This window comes from Bos grunniens, chromosome 8 (assembly GCF_055505025.1).
Source record: "Bos grunniens cultivar Pamir isolate PY7600 chromosome 8, Bosgru_T2T1.0, whole genome shotgun sequence".
NCBI classification, from domain to species: domain Eukaryota; kingdom Metazoa; phylum Chordata; class Mammalia; order Artiodactyla; family Bovidae; genus Bos; species Bos grunniens.
Genome location: NC_141172.1, coordinates 28229358 through 28247874, shown reverse-complemented (window position 1 = coordinate 28247874; position 18517 = coordinate 28229358). Strand labels below are relative to the sequence as shown.

The 18517-nt window shown below is 40.8% G+C and overlaps 1 protein-coding gene across 18 annotated transcripts in view; it reads right to left on the bottom strand.

The window, feature by feature from the left end:
• Nucleotides 1-18517, bottom strand: part of NFIB (nuclear factor I B) — a 482616-nt gene that overhangs the window by 449972 nt on the left and 14127 nt on the right. The gene's annotated exons all lie outside the window — the stretch shown is intronic.

Here is an 18517-nt window from a genome sequence, read left to right as displayed (position 1 = left end):
GTGTCCGACTCTTCGAGACCCCATGGTCTGCAGCCTACCAGGCTCCTCCGTCCATGGGATTTTCCAGGCAGTACTGGAGTGGGGTGCCATTGCCTTCTCCAGGAAAGAACCATAGTGGGCACCAAACCTGGATAACAGTAGCAGCAGGGAAGCTAAGGTCCTTCCTCCTCTCCCTGTATGTTGGAGGGGACAGAGGCTGTGGGGTGAGTAGGAAGCATGCAAAGACAAATAAGATGGAAGAATAACTATGACCCAGGCAGCGTCATTTCTGCTCTCACTGCTGCACTACAGAATTTACATGTCAGGCACATGCTGCCCAGGGAAAGCGGCTTTGAATGGGACGAGACATTGACATTTGGTATTAGAACAGTCTGACAATTCAGGTATAGGTTTCTGTACTACTCTCTTATCTAAAAGCTTTGGGGCCGTATAGGTTTCAGAATTCAGAACTCTTCTTGATTTTTAGAAAGGATGAAAGAAAGTGAAAGTCAATCAGTCCTGTCTGACTCTTGGTCGACCCTATTAATTGTAGCCCACCAGGCTCCTCTGTCCAGGGGGTTCTCCAGGCAAGAATACTGGAGTGGGTTGCCATTTCCTTCTCCAGGGGATCTTCCCAACCCAGGGATCAAACCCAGGTCTCCCACATTTCAGGCAGACCCTTTACCAACTGAGCCACCAGGGAAGATACAATTTACTTTTTGGTGTGCTGCGTGGCATGTGAGATCTTAGTTCTTCAACCAGGAATCAAACTCACGCCCCCTGCATTTGAAGTGCAGAGTCTTAACCTCTCGACCACCAGGGAAGTCAAGAATCTATTTTTTAGAAAGGATATATATTATTTATCCTGTCATCAGTACGTGTAGGGCTGCTGCATAATCGAACACATCAATACTTTTGCTGTAAAATATACTGCTATCCACAAGAGGGGGCAGTACATAATACCCCCCCATCCGTGCACGTCACAGTTTTTCACCAAATGACTTTGTAACAAACTTCCAAAAAGTTCTGATTTTTAGAGATTTGGAGATTTAAAACTGTTGATAAAGAATAATTTCACCAAAGTGAAAATTTTTATGGATGCTTGAAAATGACCTGAGAAGCCAAAGTGCCTGGCAAAAATATTCTCCAGGGGCAGGCCATCTCACAGTGGGGGTTGCAAAAAGAGTGATGTGGCAACTTTTCTGCTCGAACCATCAAATTCCACTCATTCAGGTAATCAGTTCCTTCTGTAAGTAAGTGTGTGTTTTGTTTGTGCTTTTTTCACACCACAGGTGATTAATAAATTTAACTCTTTCTCCTTCACTTCTTCATAAATACTGTCAGATTGTCCAGATCCCTCCCCAGATGGGAAGCTTAATGGAGCTTAAGCTTTAGCATCCCACTCTGCAGGGATCTGAGGATGTAGGGAGGAGGTTGGAACTGGAGCACCACCATTGTCTCGGAATGTGAAGCAAATAACTAGTGGGAACTATTTTTGGAGAAACTGTAAAGGTAATAAATACGTGCTTTTTGTTATTTTTGAGTTAAATATGTAGATTAGGTTTATTCTAAATAGTCTCATCCTCTACTTTTTCCTCATGTCCCTTCCTCACTTCTCTTCTAAAATGATAAAGGTTTCCTCCCGAAGCAGAGATTTTTTTCATCGAGTTTTGCTGTAACTTGGTGAGAATTTGGGTGGGGGTGCTGGACTGAAAGAGAAGTGTTTTCTGGAAAGGTGGGTGTTGGGAGGGTAGTTGCTGACAGGAGGAAAAAAAAAATGGGTTTGTTGGGTCTTTGAGGAAAAAGAGAGAGAAAGACATTTAAAAGTTACTTTTTGATTGGATGGTAGAAAGAGAGGAAAGGGGGCCATGGAAACAGGTGAGGGCCTTGGTCTCAATAGACAAGCACCCCATGGAGAGGAATTGCCAGCACCGTGTGGCTTCTGAGGGTCAGCCTCCATCACACAGGCTACTTGCAGAGGAAATGGACAGGCGACAAAACTCTTTCTTTGTGACACAAGTTAGGCACAGGAATCCAAACAGTTTGACATATAAGGCTCACAGAGTAAAGCAGTGATCAATCCCATGGATGGGGCAGCAGATGGGCAGAGTGGGCATGGATGGAATTTTTATCCCAGAACCCCTCACTCATTTCCCCTGGACACTTCCCATGCCTCTTCCATAAATCTCCTTTGGGAAATGTCATTGTCTTACATCACTTCATCCTTCTGAAAATTGTTGATTAGTCTAGGAGTAAGGATCTATGCCGACCCAATCCAATCAAAGCCTTCCTAGCAGCTTCAATAAAATCTAGAACTGACATTGACAGATTCTCTCAGACGATGAGAGTCGTATGACACAAAGTCCAGGAAGGGCCAGGCCCTGGGTCTCATCTCATGGAGTAAGTCTCCCTGTAGCCCGTGGGAATGAAGGAAACACTTACTGTAGCTGGAATGTGAGCCTGAATGAGAAGCAGGTGGTATCTGGCCTCTGGTTCCAGTATGCACCAGCTCTATGCCTCTGCTTCCTGCACTTTGGTTCATCCGCATTTCCTAGGACTCCATAAGCCAGAAAGTCCCCCCTTTTACCTATACTAGTTCAAGCTGAGTTGAGTTACTTAGTACCAAAGGAATCCTAATGTGCAACTTAATTAAAACCTTTGATTAACTGGGCATTGGAAACTTTTTACTTCAATCCTGTTCATAAACTAAAACTTATTAGTTTGGTCTCCCAGCATCTTTCATTAAAAAAAAATGAAAGATATGGAATGTAATGACTCTTTAATGATTTAGTATCTCCTTAGGGTTATCAGTTATTTAGAGCAGCAAGGATGAAGGTATAAGAAACATAGACACACTGACCTCAGGAAATAGAAGAGATATTACTTAAATGTTTGAAGGGAGTTGTTTTCTTGAAATGAGTTGTTTCATTCAGTAGGCAGTTTATAAGGGCTTAATCTTTGCTGGGCACTGTTCTTAGCACTAGGGATGTTTGTTAGTTAGCATTAGTTATTCAGATGTGTCCAACTCTTTGCGACTCCATGGACTGTAGCCCGCCATGCTCTTCTGTTCATGGAATTCTCTAGGCAAGAATACTGGAGCGGGCTGTAGCCATTTCCTTCTCCAGGGGATCTTCCTGACCCAAGGATTGAACCCGGATCTCCTGCATTACAAGCAGATTCTTAATTATCTGAGCCACCAGGGACGCCCACTACGGATGTTATCAATCACCAAAGTGGACTAAAATCCATACACTGGCAAAGTTTCTATCCTAGCCTCCTTCACCCACTGGAGTAAATCAGAAACCTTCTGGATAATTTAGAATGCCAGTTAGTTGTGTGCTAATTAATTTGGAAGCCTAGGTACCTTTGTCAATGGCCAACCACACATGTTTTGCAGAAGGTGGATGATCAAGAGCCCACTCCACCCAAGATAATATGGCAAAAATTAGTTCCTTACCTTCCATCAAGGAGGAACATACCATTGCACCATTTCTTGCTTCTGCTAAATCAAGTTCCATTTCATCAAATAATTGAATGATAACAACCTATTAATTCCCACCTCCTTTTAGCTCTGGTATTTTCTGAAGCATATTTTTATCTGTGTCACTAACACTGCTGTCACAGGCCAGTGAAAGTCTACCTGGCAAGTGGCGAGTATAACCTGCACCAGGTAGGGAGTAAGCGCATCAGCAGGACTCTCGGTGCAATTCCTTTCCTTGGTTTCAATCTGGAAGTCATTCTGTTTGTCAGAAGGCCAGGGGGTGATGAAACAACACCCCCCCCATCACTGTAGCACCAGGGAAACACATAGAGGGAAAGAAAAGACTGGGAGACGGAGCCACAGGACCAGCCCATGTCGAAGACGGCCCTTCCTGGTTAAAAACTAGCAGGTGCAGGCAGTTTTCTGAGCCTTTTTTTGGAGGAAGCAGCTTTTCTTCACCGTGGAGTTAGAAGGACTCATTTTAAATCTGAGATGTGATTGGTTAGAGGTTAAGCCTTTGAATTATCTGCAATCAGCCATGAAAGCCCTGAGAGAAGAAAGCAACATCTTTGTGCAGACAGACTTGCACTGGGACAAAAATCCACAGGGGAAAGAGAAAGGAGAAGGAAGAAGGCGTCCGATGGAGACCTTAGGGTCCAAGGAGACCAGAAAGCCAGCCGGTGCTAGACCAGACATCATTTTCTTTGACACTGTTGACTCAAGAGTATGCTTACATTTGAAGCAAAAGTTTCATTTATTTCAAACCAGCGTGTTGGAAAAGAAATAGGATATTAATATCGGAACCACATATGTAGTATCTGTAGCTTTTGTGCATATAGAATGTATCATAATCGCAGGGGAAACTGTATGGATTCATTCCACAGAGGACATTCAACTAATCTCTCTTTTGTCTCTTTGTATCAGTTTGAACGTCTTTTTCCAGTGGAAAGACAAATACATTTCTATTGTTTTCTATTGTATAAAATTGCAGAATTCATGAAAGCACAACACAAGAAAAATCACATTTTAAGAAAGCAATGAGCCTTATCCCATCGTGGAGGAATAACCACTATTAAATAGTCGATGTGTAGCCTTTCAGCTCTTGTTTCTACATGTGTTTGTTTCTTCCTAGGGATCGTATTGCAATATTGAATTGTAACCTTTTGTTTTCCCTCCTTGGTACTGCGTAATGAAGATTTCCCCCATAGCATTAATATTTCAGATGATTCCAGCTTTAACAAAGCTACTTCAGTTCCCTGTAACTAAATTTGTGTCCCATATCTGGGCTAATTTCCTCAGTGAATTGCTAAGTCAAAAGATATGCCAGTTTTAAAGATTTTTTTTTTAAAAATAAAAAACTATCTGTCCTCCAAAGAGTTTGTGTTGTGCCTACCAATTTGCAACCTAAGCAGCAGTGTTCTAAAGTGACTCTTTGTCCTTCCAATACTAGGAATAATCCTTTTTTTTTTTTTTTTTAACCAGTTACTTTGGAGGAAAATGTTGTTCACTAGTTAAATTTAACCTAGAGATTGTCATATTGAGTGGAATACGTCAGACGAACACAAATATCACATGATATTGCTTATATGTGGAATCTAAAAAAAGACTGCAAATGAACATATCTACAAAACAGAATAGTGTTAGAGGTGTGAAAAAGTAATGGTTACGGGGGGAATTGAGAGGAGGAATAAGTTAGAAGACTGGGATTGACACGTACACAGTACTATATATAAAATAGATGACTAATAAGGACCTGCGGTACAGCACAGGGAACTCTACTCAACACTCTGTAAAGTCCTATATGGGAAAAGAATCTAAAAGAGAGTGGATATGTGTACAACAGACTCACTTTATCATACACCTGAAACATTGTATTGGGTTAGCCAGAAAGTTCATTCCAGATTTTTCATACGCCCAATTTAGCCCAATAAATCAACCACACCTCAATTTAAGAAAGACATTTCTTTGAATACTAGTGAAGATTTGCTTATGTATTCATAGTCCTTTGGTATTTCTTTTTTATGTATTACTGCTGAACTTTTTTCATAATATTCTCAAATTATCTTGTATAGTAATCTTACACTTTTCATCACATAAACTGTCCATTCACTTAATTTATATATAAATTATAAATTAATATACATTTATTATATGTTAAGGAAGAAACACAAGCTGGAATCAAGATTGCCGGGAGAAATACCAATAACCTCAGATATGAAGATGACACCACCCTTACAGCAGAAAGTGAAGAGGAACTAAAAAGCCTCTTGATGAAAGTGAAAGAGGAGAGTGAAAAAGTAGGCTTAAAGCTCAACATTCAGAAAACGAAGATCATAGCATCTGGTCCCATCACTTCATGGGAAATAGATGGCGAAACAGGGGAAACAGTGTCAGACTTCATTTTTCTCGGCTCCAAAATCACTGCAGATGGTGACTGCAGCCATGAAATTAAAAGACGCTTACTCTTTGGAAGGAAAGTTATGACCAACCTAAACAGCATATTGAAAAGCAGAGACATTACTTTGCCAACAAAGGTCCGTCTAGTCAAGGCTATGGTTTTTCCAGTGGTCATGTATGGATGTGAGAGTTGAACTGTGAAGAAGGCTGAGTGCTGAAGAATTGATGCTTTTGAACTGTGGTGTTGCAGAAGACTCTTGAGAGTCCCTTGGACTGCAAGGAGATCCAACCAGTCCATTCTGAAGGAGATCAGTCCTGGGATTTCTTTGGAGGGAATGATGCTAAAGCTGAAACTCCAGTACTTTGGCCACCTCATGCGAAGAGTTGACTCATTGGAAAAGACTCTGATGCTGGGAGGGATTGGGGGCAGGAGGAGAAGGGGACGACAGAGGATGAGATGGCTGGATGGCATCACGGACTCGATGGACTTGAGTCTGAGTGAACTGCGGGAGTTGGTGATAGACAGGGAGGCCTGGCATGCTGCTATTCATGGGGTTGCAGAGAGTCGGACACGACTGAGCGACTGAACTGAACTGAAGGTATTTTTATAGTATATTTGTATTTATATATAATTACATATATAGTATTTTAACATGATAAACTTTATTGACTTTTTCCATTATGAATTTTGCTTTTATGACACAAATATTTATTTTTTCCTTAATTGTTCTGTAGTTTCCTTTACATTTTTTTCTTTTTCTTTACTTTTTGCATTTTACTCTTGAAACATTGATGTTTTATTTTAGTGTATAGCACAACTCTTTGAATGCAACTAATGATCTTTTTTCTAAATAGTTTTTTCTAAAGAGTTCTAAATAGTTTCTAAATATTCTTTTTAAATAGTTGCCCAACTTCTTTCCCCACTGATCTAAAAGGCGCTCTTGTCACATAATAATAACAGTTATATAGTAATTATTGTATAATACTAATGGCAAATACTTATTGAGTGATTATTATGCACCTATTTCAGGGTATTTTATAATCATTATTTCATCACTTCATGTTAAATCTATGAAATAAGTGCTTTGAATACTTTAGAAGTAGATTATTCCTACTTTTATACATAAGGAAACAGATGCTCAGAAATGTTAAATGACTTATCCAAGCTCACACAGCCAATAAGAGGCAGAGTTGAAATTAGAATTCACTGAGTACACCTGCTAAAGACTGCATAGACCCTGTGCTCCACTGCTTCAGACACACTGTGAACATTTTATGTACTTTGGTTTTAATTCTGAGGGTTTTTTAACTCTATTATTTGATCTGTATGATTTCTTAGCCCAGAGTAAGAATTGTTTCAATTACTATAAATTTATAATCTATTTTGATAAGATTATTTTCCTATTTTTTCTTTGCAACTTCTTGACAATTCATCTTACCATACAAAATTTCTAATTATTTTTTCAAGTTAGGAAAAAAGCCCTCTTTGATTGAATATATTTAATTTATAAATTTATTTTGGAACACTGATAGTTTTTACAAAATTAACTTGTTTTATCTAAGAATAAAGAATGAGATTCTCCACGATCAAGTTCTTAAAGAGTTTCTCAGTAAAATCAGTACTTTCTTCATCTATACCCTATGCATTACTTGTGAAGTTTACTCCTAATTTTGTCACATTTGTTACTATTGTGAGCGAAATTTCTTCCCATCATGTTTTCTAATTCAGTATTTCTCAAGATGTCCCCAGGGGAGCGGTAGTCCTAAGAAATTATCCTGAAGAGTTTTCATGATCTGAATGGTTGAGAAAACACTTCTCAAACCCTATGTATATGTGGCTGGTGAAACTTTGAGAGGCGGCTAGAGTGTGAAATGTTTCCTGAATGTATTTGGTATAGTGTATAGTGAAGTCGCTCAGTCGTGTCCGACTCTTTGCAACCCCGTGGACTGTAGCCTACCAGGCTTCTCTGTCCATGGGATTCTCCAGGCAAGAATACTGGAGTGGGTTACCATTTCCTTCTCCAGGGGATCTTCCCGACCTGGGGATCTTCCTGATCCAGTGATCGAACCCGGGTCTCCCTCATTGGAGGCAGCTTTAACCTCTGAGCCACCAGGGAAGTGGTGGTGCATTTGGTATAGAAACTTAATCTTGAGGAGCATTTTTTTATTACAGAGGATAGCAATTGTAATAACACACTCTAGGAAATTTTGCTCAACAGTGTCATTATGTATTATTTTTGCAGATTATTAATATTTTGAGCCAGATATTGATAATATTAAAAAAAGTATCTTCATATTTTTAGGTAGACCTTGGTTGGCATATATCTAGATGACCATATGGTTTTTTCCCCCGCTTTCAAACTACTGATGTTATGGATTAAACAATAGAAATCTTAACATTGAACTAAATCAAATCCCTGTAGGGAAAAAACCCTTTTTGATTTTTTGATTCACCAATTTATCATGCTTTTAATATAGTGCTGAATTCAACATACTAATATTTACATAGCTTCTTGCATCTCTATTTATGTTAAATTGGATAAGTTGTCTTCTATATTCCCTTGTTTTCCTTTCCTTCCATCTTCCTCCCCTCTTCCTCCATTCTTCTCTTTTTTCCTTCTTTTCTTTCTCTGTCATGTTTTAGAGGGTTAAGCTAGCTTTATAAAATGAATAACTTTTCATATTTTTTAGCTCCCAGTATGGAAATTCTTAGAAACTGTAAAAGAATTTTCCTATAAATTCAAATGTAAAGTGTTTATTTTTAAATAAAAAATCTACATTAATTTTCAAAGGGGGTTTCCTGATGATATGATGGCTTGGGGTTTATACTTCCTGACCAAATTTTTGTAGTTGATACATTCCTTACAAAATATCTCTTCCTTCAAATATGCCCACACAGAAATATATAGAATACTCTTTTTATTATTAAAAATACCTCTAAACCCTATCTTTACACATTTATGATTTTTTTTCTCCCCAAAGGACCAATTCTTTATTTTTCATTCTATCATTTTTCTCCTTTTAAAATAATTATTTTATTCTTTAAGAAAAAATTTTTTCCCACTCTTTGAATTTATTTTGTTGTTTCACCCCATCTCCTTATGTCAAGACTTAATCTATTTATTTTAATTTTAAATAAAAATAGAAATGCAAAAGAATGAAAAGCTACAACTTTTGTTTGATTATGATTTGACCAAGCCCTGTAAGTTTTGATACTAAATCAGAATACAGGTGGCAAATGCAAATTATGCAGATTGTTTTATCTCAAATCCATCTTCGACATTCTCTGTGTGGCCTTTAGAAAGTTACTTGGCCTCTCTGTGCCTCAGTTTATCTACATGTAAAAGGAAAATAATAATATTCACTTCAGAATTTTTGAGAGAATTATGAGATAATATATGCAAAATAATTGCATTAGTGACTGACATACGTAAGTGTTGAGTAAATATTTATTACGTTATTTTTTTATTTTCTATGCAACTTGTACTTTTACTCTGAATTTCATTTACCTCAGTTACTAGGTCTCTAATGATTTCTATTAATTGCTAGTTTTCTTTCCCTACAGCTAGAGAATTTGACCTATAAAATTTATGGCAATGTAGTTTTGAGGGAGATGGATGAAGAAGGGGAATTATGTGTATTGAACATTGTTAGACATTGTGTTGATGTGAGTGGTTGCTTTCAGAGCTCTAAAACAGGAATGCAGGAATCTGATTCATGTTGGTCTTTTCTCTAATCCTGCAATTCCTCCACTATGATACTATACTTAAGTTGCATATTATGTGTTGCTTTGGAGCCAAAATGCACACCATCTTCCTGGGTTTGCACACCTGCTTGGCTCTATTCCAAAAACTAGTTTACTGAAAACAGGAGAAAGACATTGTGGAATTATTTAGGTGCTGAAAAGATATTCCTAATATTCCCAGATTCATTTATGAAAGAGGAAATGGCTTTCTCACAGGGTTTTTAAGCTGCTTAACAAAGATGAGGACCTTGCCTCTAAAGCCGACTCTAGGATAGATTTCTCATGAAAAAACTAAAAAAAAAAAAAAAAATGAGATGAAGAAGAACTGAATGAAACGTGGTAAACACTTAGCACTCATTTCACTGAAAAGCTGGCCAAAATGGTCAGATCTGATGTGTGCTGAAAGGTCTTTCTGAGCCAAAATAGCCTTTTTATTGGCCTCTTCGATTCCTTTCCTGAAGGTGTTCTCAGTCTTGGCTGCTCATTTTTAACCACTTGTGCGTGTGTGTGTTAGTCACTCAGTCATGTCTGACTGTTTGTGAACCCAAAGATGTAGCCCTCCAGGATGCTCAGTCCATGGAATTCTCCAGGCAAGAGTACTGGAGTGAGTAGCCATTCCCTTCTCCAGGGGATCTTCCCGACCCAGGGATGAAACCCAGGTCTCCTGCACTGCAGGCAGGTTCCTTACCATCTGAGCCATCAAACATACTACGTTTATTATATTTCACCACTTGGGGAATTTTAAAAAATATATATGGAGGCTGGGTCTCAGACAGGTGAATCAGAATCTCAGTGGAGCAGGGGCCTCGGGCATTTGTAAAATAATCTTCAGAGGAGTCTAGTGTGCAGCCTTGGTTGAGAACCACCAGGTAAAGACATTCTCCCCGAAGTCCAAAATGAAAGTGGAAGATGACATGCTGAGCCATCTTCCAGTATGGCAGAGAACAGAAGAGGCCATGGGACAACTACACTTCCAAAGAAAACCTGGAGTTATGAGACTTAGCCAGAAAGAGAAAACTAGACCAATGTGTAAGAGACATTGGGCAGTGACCCCTAAAGTGGGAACTTGTGGAACATGGGGAAGGACACGGGGGTGGGAAAATATAAAGGGTCAGACAGAGGAAGGGGGCCTCCTGGGTGGTGCTGGTGGTAAAGAAAGTGAAGGTCGCTTAGTTGTGTCCACTCTGCAACCCCACAGACTATACAATCCATGGAATTCTCTAGGCCAGAATACTGGAGTGGGTAGCCTTTCTCTTCTCCAGGGAATCTTCCCAACCCAGGGATCGAACCCAGGTCTCCCGCTTTGCAGGGAGATTCTCTACCAGCTGAGCCACAAGGGAAGCCCAAGTATGCTGGGATGGGTAGCCTATCCTTTCTCCAGGGGATCTTCCCAACCCAGGGTCTCCTGCATTGCAGGCAGATTCTTTACCAACTGAGCTATAAGGGAAGCACATGCCTGCTAATACAGGAGACGTAAGAGACATGGGTTCAATCCCTATGTGGGGAAGATCCCCTGGAGTAGGAAAAGGCAACCCACTCCAGTATTTTGCTTGGAAAATTCCCTGGACAGAGGAGCCTGTCAGGCTACAGTCTGGGGATCGAAAAGAGTTGGACATGACTCAAGCGACTTATCACATGGGCACAGATGAAGGAAGGGAATTGCAAAGCAGAGAAGAGAGGAAAGGTAGGCAGCATCTCTGAAGGACCCGGAGTGCACAGGATGCTGTGCTGAAACAGTTTGCCTCCTGAGTTCACCCACTTCTCAAAACCACTCTCTAAAACATGAGCTATTTCCCCCAAGTTAAAAATGAGGAAACAGAGACTTAGTTATTAAACAACTTTTCACTAATGCAGTGGGCAAGGAGGCTTTGAATCCGTGCATTCCTCTACTCAAGTTTCTCTAATATGGTGACAGGGCCCCTACCTTCCTCAGACCTCCTGAAACTGAATCTTGAGCCTGGGAATGGGAATTGTAACAAGTTCTCAGGTGTGATCATTATGCCCCTAATTGTTAGAGGCCTGATGTCTCACACTCCAGCTCTTTAGAAATGTCAATGACTCTCTCAGGGATCATGTGAAAAGGCAGACTGACTCAGTGACTAGGGGGAGGCCTGAGATTCTGCATTTCCAACAAGCTTTGGGGCAATGCTAAAGCTACTGGTGTGCAGACCACACTTGGAGTAAGGAGAGCTCTACCCCCTGCCCAGTACCGCATCCCCACAGTCAGGCTTCTGCAAGCAGCCAGGCTGGCTGGGATGTTCACAGGCGTGTCTGCTGATGGCTGCTCAGCTGGCTTCTCACCAGGGGAGAGGGCTCACCTCGCTCATCTGTCAGAGGGAGCAGCCAAAGCCACTGGCAAGCACCTGCTCCCAGCCCTCAGGAAGCCAGCGCTGAATTTAGCCCCATAGCAGCCGAGCTGCGGAGAGACAGGATTTACAGGCAATTGCCTGCAACCACAGTCTGCACCAGCCCCAGCACACCGCCTGTAACCAATTCTGTTTCTGCCAAATAGCTGGACCTGGGAAATTGCAAGGAAAAGAGCTTAACCCCAGGAAGCCGGGGTTTGGGATCTTTTTAGTGTTATTTTTTCTTAATCAGTACATTTGGGATCTATTACCCCATGACTTTTAGTTTTTCCCAGTGTGTGGGCTTTATGGGATTTCACCTTCATTGGGGAGTATTTCAGACTTAGGAGTTTAATTCTGTTATCTTTTTTTTGCTTGATCATAAAAACAAAGGCACTGACCAAGAACTTGTTACTTTATGAGGGAAAGAAATCCTATTTCTCTGCTATCTCCCCCAAAAGGCTTGGCTCTTTCTGAAAAATTAATCACCCTATCTTTTACACATTTAAGCTCCTTGGCATTGCATGAGAAATTATCTGTTCCGCACTTGAATCAAGCAAAAGCAACTCCATACGCTTGTCCTTAATCTCTCTTAGTTTTCTTCCAATTAGATGCAATCTTTTTTTCCAATACTCTAATTAATACTTCCACATTAAATATTAGGCCTTGTAAAAGAAAAATCAGCTGTAATATAGTCGCATCAAGCCAAACAGGATTTTCAAGCCCTTGCCCTTAATCTTTCTTTCAATTTTCTGCCATTTAGAAACAATTTTTTCCCCCCCAACACGCTAATGAATGCAAATGATATTCGTGATTAGTTAGTATTATGCTAATCTGAGCCTGGAATTTACCTAAATCTGCATGGTGTTGTCTGAGCACCAGATTGCTTTGGGTTTCTGAGGAAAATTACATTAGCCTGCCAGATGTACAAAACATGATAGAGTAGAAATCTGAGCAAATAATCAAGATTACATTAGTTTTGTTTCTTAATGAACAACTGTTGGCATTAGGGATTACAGACAAATTATGGTTTTCCTCTCTGAGCTCAAGCAGCTAAGCAGCTGTTGTGAAGGTCCCCTTTTCCTGACTACCCCTAAATAGATTGGGAGCCACTAGGGCAGGGGGAAAGCATCTAAAATTTCACATAATTTAATTTGTTCCATTACCAAGTAATCATCACTCCGAGGCCCACAGCTAACCTCCAAATCCCCCCCACCCCCCTGCCCCACTTCTCTCTGGAATGCAGGAGCAATTCAAGTGAGTATCTGGGGCAGAAACTCAATGTGTTTTTCTTCTCTCCTGGCTTTGGAGGGACATGGGTTACACGCCTCCGAGGCGTACCTGCTTTCTGTACCCTGTGGGCCACTTTCCAAAAGGGTGCCTGCCTAATTCCTGCTACTTGGGTGACACAGATGGAATGCGGCTGATAAGGATTCTGTAGGTAACACAGTACATCTGGCCACAGTCTCATAGGCTGGGTAAACCAGAAATTTGCAGAAAACAGCAGCCATCTGAGCTCAGACCCTTGTCCTGTGTTACTTGATCTATGTCTGTGAAGTTTCACTATAATGAAATCCTTGTCCTGCAGTGGATCTGTGGCATGTGGCATGGTGGTGGTACCAATGGTGTATAGGTAGGAGTGTTTTCATAGCCCATGGCCCTGTTCCTGAGCATTTTTTTCCTTTAATCAGCAAAATAGAACTGTTGGTGTGGATTTTTCTGCTCAATCCAAGTGCTCTAAAAGCATAATGCCTTCTTCTATGTGCTATTTTCAGGCCAAGAGTCACATGCTCTCTTACCACTGGGTCTTTATATATGCTGACCTCTCTGTAGAAATGAATCTTCTCCCCTCTCTCTTTTGTCGCTGGAGAAACTACACCATCTCTAAGATGAATTAGGTACCTCTCTTATGTAGCTTTATGACAGCCAATACCTCACCGACAAAGGACTTGTCCCACTGCATTCTCCACTCTATGGAAGCTCCATGAGGAAGGGAAGGAAGTTCATCTTGTTCATACAGAGTTTTTGGTGCATTCTCTGTGCAAATTTGTTGACAGAGTGAGTAGATTTATGCTGTTGCAAATGCAGTGTAAAGAGGAAGGCAAAGGTTTGAGTCTATAAACCATTGTAAAATGGATGTTCGTAATAAAATATTGGCAACAAGGTCATCACAAAGCTATGTATGTTTTGTATAGTGGCTAAGGACCTGTCAACCCATGGCCTTATGTTTTGGAGGAAGATAACTAATGAAGAACAGGTGTTTGTGTTTATGGGCACAGGCAGCTCTTGACTTGCTCTAGTTGGCTAAGCACAGCTGCCTTGAGAATGGAACTTCTCTTCCTGCCTCCTGTCTCCACCTTTGTGATCATTCCCCACCCGGTGAGAGAACTATTGCTGGTGAGAGTCTCATTTTTTTTTTTTTTTAATCAACACCACCTATTATTCAACTGGATAGCCTAGATTCCCTAAGATTCCCATCATGAACCAGTATCGAGTGGTGGGATGCCGGATGCACTGTCAGGATAGAAAGAATAGAGTAGAAAAAAGAAAGAAGAGGAGGAAGAAGATGTCTGTTGGGCACACCTGCAGTCGTAACCCTCAACCCTCACTACCTCTGTCCCATAGTTCCGGGCATGGGAAGAAACCCAAAGAGAGGAAGATGGAGAGAAGGGGAAACCAAGTCATCAAGGAAGAAAAGCTTCTTCCTTCCCTGCCTTGTCAGTAATAGGAAGTGAAAGAGGAGAGGGACAAGGAGGAGGGAGGAGTAAAGGGTACCAGCTGTTCCTCCTCCACCGCCCTAGCACTCTCCAGGGGCCCCAGGCTGTACTACTGGTTCTCAACTCCCCTTTCTGAAGCAGACTAGTGGAGTCTACTCTCAGTCCCTTAGAGATGGGGAATTCCTTCTCCCCTGTTGCGAAAGGGGCTGATGAAAGGAGGAAGGGCCCTTTCCGTGAATCAGATAGGTGCTATGCACCTAGTGCTGGTGGCCTGGAGCCACTGTTGCACCTGGTACACCGTGGGTGAAACTGTCTTTGATGTGTCCTTTGAGGGCCTACTGCACACGTTATAGAATTTCTGACTGACTTCTGGTGAGCTTCAGAGCCTGGCTCGTTTGTAAGTGAAGTGTTTGTTTAGAGGCGCCTCTATGAAAAGCAGAGCTGACTTTATAAATGTATGCATTAATTGATATGTATAGAATTTATAAATTGGGTATCCAAAGCACCAACAATGAGCTAAGAAACTGGCACCTAAGGCAAGCTCAAGTTCATTCAACATGTCTTGTCAATGACCCCTGACCAAGGATACGGGGCCTGGGAGAAGTCAAAAGAAGAAACATAAGGCCATGGAAAACCTAATCTGTTTCCCAGAAATTTACCACTGAGTTCAGCAAAAACATGAAATCAGTGACACCTGTATACAGACTTACATGGACAGGAACTCAGAATCTAGAGGTCACTTTGTCAGAACAAGTAATAAGTGGAGTCTTTCTAGAACTGAAGTCACTGACTTAATAGCTAAGAATCATTTCCCCTACATGTAGTTTCAGTGGCTTTTTTGGTGGGAAGAAGTTGATTTTAATTTTTAACTTTATTTTTTGCTTTTCCTTATGTGTCAGTTCAGTCAAAGTCACTCAGTTGTGTCCAACTCTTTGGGACCCCATGAATCACAGCATGCCAGGCCTCCCTGTCCATCACCATCTCCCAGAGTTCACTCAAACTCACGTCCATCAAGTCAGTGATGCCATCCAGCCATCTCATCCTCTGTCGTCCCCTTCTCCTCCTGTCCCCAATCCCTCCCAGCATCAGAGTCTTTTCCAATGAGTCAACTCTTCGCATGAGGTGGCCAAAGTACTGGAGTTTCAGCTTTAGCATCATTCCTTCCAAAGAACACCCAGGGTTGATCTCCTTTAGAATGGACTGGTTGGATCAACTTGCAGTCCAAGGGACTCTCAAGAGTCTTCTCCAATATCACAGTTCAAAAGCATCAATTCTTTGGCACTCAGCTTTCTTCACAGTCCAACTCTCACATCCATACATGACTACTGGAAAAACCATACCTTGACTAGACGGACCTTTGTTGGCAAAGTAATGTCTCTGCTTTTCAATATGCTATCTAGATAGGATTTATTTATTGTAAAGTATTGCAGTTATATTTTATATGTGGTTAATGATATTAACATGAAGACTTTCTATACACTGGGCAGGCCTATGTATATTAACTCAGTGAATCCTCATAACAGCCTTCAGAGTAGACCCTGCTACCATCTCCCTATATAACAGTTAAGGAATCTGAGGCACAGAGAGGTTACATCATCTACATTTATCCTGCTGGTCAATAGCATATTTGGGATTTGATCCCAGGTAATCTGACCTTAGAAGCCCAGACCCTTAATGGCTTTTGCAAATACATGCCATTCTGACTCCCAACATTATCTGAAACACCCTCCAAAAACCACTTGTATATTCTATGCTCTCTTCCATTTTAATTTCAGCTGCCCCTCAGTTCTCTCCTTTAAAAATATTATAAAATGCAGATTACTGAGAATATGAAGTTTCCATATTCTAAAGAAAATATTTATACTTTCTCACTTTCATCCATTCCATATGGGGCCATGCAAAGTGCAACAGCTATTACCTTACAAAGCACCTCAGATTTCCTTCTACTAAGAATTTCAGGGGGAAGAAAATTCTTTAAGAAAACACCTATTTCATCATCATGGTTTTTTTTTTCCTACCAAAAGGCTATTTCTTTATGTTTTTAGTGGGAAATTAAAAATTAAAGGTGTACACATTATTTTCCCCCTCAACTTCTTCCATCTCATTTTATCACATTATTTGCAAAATGAAGGCCTGTCCTATAAAGCGTTAACTCTCTGATGAAGATAAGAATTCAGCCTGTGTTATAAATATGAACCCAGCCCAAGAGCCATCACCTCCTTTGCGTCCTTCCTGTTCTTCTTCTAAGGGCTGACCAGACTGATTCTTTTATCCTTCTGTGTCTGTGTGTGCTCAGTCATGTCCAACTCTTTGAGACCCCATAGACTGTAGCCCTCCGGGAGCAGCTCACAGGAAAAAAATTTCAGTAGAATGATCTACGGCCACAGACCTCCCAGCAGTCACTCTTTTCTCATGAGTATGGAATTCCTTTAAAAGTGTGGGGTTCAGATAATAGAAGACCTCTAAACACAAGAATCTGAAGCACGTGCATGCAGATAGCAAATGCAACCTTGGAGAACATTCACCGTCACTTGGTATTTTTCAAACCATGTATCATGACCCACTAGTGGTTCAATATATCAATTTAGTTAGACAACACCTTCATTTGAAAAGATGAGAGAGAATAAAATAAAAACTATTAAAAGCACATTACAGGTATTAGGAGTAAAGAGAGTTCTATGAATGTTGAATTTTCACTCTACATATTTATGTTTGTGTATATTAGGTTATGATGAAAGGCCCATAAAAGTTGAAAATTGCTGCATTTCATTTGCTTCTTACAGTGGCTCAAAGAGGCAGGCAGAACTCAGGGGTTAAATGGCTTCCTTGTGCTTACAGACCAGCTCAGGAACATCATCTAGTTCTTTGGTTCTCAGTGCCACTGTCATTCCACGGCCCCCACTGATTCAGGACAAGAAAATAAACCCAAACAAAAGAAAGCTGTAACACTGTTAACCCAGCAGTGAATGATGCTTGCAGGGTACTGGAGGCAGAGCAGGACAAAGGATTCAGAAGTCTTTCAGCCTTTTTGAAACTCTCAACAGTACATTCAAAGGAAGGTTTCCAAGAACTTCTAATCAAAAGATGAATAAGTTATGGGTGACTATACTTATCAGTACTGTCCTGTACACTTCGAATATGATAAGACTGCTGCTGCTGCTAAGTCGCTTCAGTCGTGTCCGACTCTGTGCGACCCCATAGACGGCAGCCCACCAGGCTCCCCCATCCCTGGGATTCTCCAGGCAAGAATACTGGAGTGGGGTGCCATTTCCTTCTCCAATGCATGAAAGTGAAAAGTCAAAGTGAATCGCTCAGTCGTGTCCGACTCTTAGCAACCCCATGGATTGCAGCCTACCATGCTCCTCCATCCATGGGATTTTCCAAGCAAGAGTACAGTAGATCGTAAATGTTCTTATCATACACAGACACAAACACAGGTAATGAGGTGATGGAAGTGTTAACAAACCTTATTGTGGTAGTCATTTCATAATATAAAATACATCAAATTATCACCATATACACCTTCAACATATATAATGGTGTTAAGTTTATCTCAAGAAAGCTGGAAAAATAATGAACCCAAGAACTGTTTCTTCATATTTCACAAAGCCTTTCAGAAATGGTAGGTTTATCCAGAATGAGGTGACTAACTAAAACGTCAAGTTCCTTTTCTCTGGCTAGAATTGCATCAACCCCATGTGGTAACATGGGTTGTGATGTGCTGGTCAGATGTTCCTTGATGTCTCTGGTTAATCCCAGCATGGGGAGGGGCCAATGCATTGACTCCTGCTCATGGCACTGCCTGTTATTAACTGTGTAAATTTGGGCAAATAGCTTAAACTCTCAGAGCTTC